Source organism: Trypanosoma cruzi (assembly GCF_000209065.1).
Source record: "Trypanosoma cruzi strain CL Brener chromosome Unknown tcruzi_1047053430455, whole genome shotgun sequence".
NCBI lineage: Eukaryota > Euglenozoa > Kinetoplastea > Trypanosomatida > Trypanosomatidae > Trypanosoma > Trypanosoma cruzi.
In genome coordinates this window covers 1-939 of record NW_902954.1, presented here as the reverse complement: position 1 = coordinate 939, position 939 = coordinate 1, and the positions used below count along the sequence as shown (strand labels likewise).

Sequence of the window (939 nt, the reverse complement as noted above, 5' to 3'; positions counted from 1 at the left end):
GCGCCCTGTGCGCCTGATGCTCCGCCGCGTGACTATCCCGTTATGCATATCCTGTGTGCGCTCTAGCTCCATCGGGGCCCTGACGAGTCAGCAACAAACCATGCATTACACATTTTGCGCAGAGTGCCCCCTTCCCGCGAAAGCTCTTTTTTGTAGTGCGCTCGTCGCTAAACCAACAGACGCGGTGCACGAAACTGGAGAGCAAGAGATGTCCACGACCCCCCGCCTCGGTGTGTGTGTGTATATATATATATATATATATATATACATGCACATGCACATGGCTGCAGCTTTGGGATTCCTGGAGACGGATCTGGATATGATGATTGACGTAACATCACAGACTTTGACGAACCCGTGAGCAAGAAACACTGTCGCCCCAGTCTGACCGCGACCCCGACGCCTCCTCCCTCCCTGCCCTGGCGCATGTGCATGGCGATGTGATCGACAACCAGGCCGATGTGAAGCCGTCGCAGATGGACGTTGACACAGCAATGAAAACAGCGTTATTTCACGCCCCGTCTGATCGTCGCACCGAGCCTCCCTCTCTTTCACCCTCTCCCCTCTGCCTTCATTACGCGATCCTGTCACCTCGGGGGCGCTCTCTCAGTGGGCGTACGGCCTCGAGACGGCATGCGCGTGGCTGTCGCGGCCTCGCTGTCCCTTCTGGGGGCGTGCGTTGGACGCGTTCCGCTGCGTGTGTGTGCACGGGGGTCGGAGAGCAAGGGCGCGCGCGGTGTGACGCTCGGCGCCCTGTGCGCCTGATGCTCCGCCGCGTGACTATCCCGTTATGCATATCCTGTGTGCGCTCTAGCTCCATCGGGGCCCTGACGAGTCAGCAACAAACCATGCATTACACATTTTGCGCAGAATGCCCCCTTCCCGCGAAAGCTCTTTTTTGTAGTGCGCTCGTCGCTAAACCAACAGACGCGGGCACGA

General features: G+C 58.5%; 4 non-coding genes across 4 annotated transcripts, besides 1 other annotated feature; all 4 read left to right on the top strand.

Annotated features, from left to right (window-relative positions):
* The first annotated feature begins 141 nt into the window (after positions 1-141).
* On the top strand, positions 142-209 carry Tc00.1047053430455.40. Its single transcript, XR_008254323.1, has one exon. It is a non-coding gene; the product is annotated as an H/ACA snoRNA, TC11C2H1 (small nucleolar RNA).
* Positions 210-241: 32 nt separating this feature from the next.
* Positions 242-270: a microsatellite.
* A 49-nt stretch (positions 271-319) lies between these two features.
* Tc00.1047053430455.30 lies at positions 320-388 on the top strand. The gene has a single exon (XR_008254322.1). It is a non-coding gene; the product is annotated as a C/D small nucleolar RNA (snoRNA), TB11C2C1 (small nucleolar RNA).
* Positions 389-437: 49 nt separating this feature from the next.
* Tc00.1047053430455.20 lies at positions 438-529 on the top strand. The gene has a single exon (XR_008254321.1). It is a non-coding gene; the product is annotated as a C/D small nucleolar RNA (snoRNA), TB11C2C2 (small nucleolar RNA).
* Positions 530-887: 358 nt separating this feature from the next.
* Positions 888-939, top strand: Tc00.1047053430455.10. The gene has a single exon (XR_008254320.1). It is a non-coding gene; the product is annotated as an H/ACA snoRNA, TC11C2H1 (small nucleolar RNA).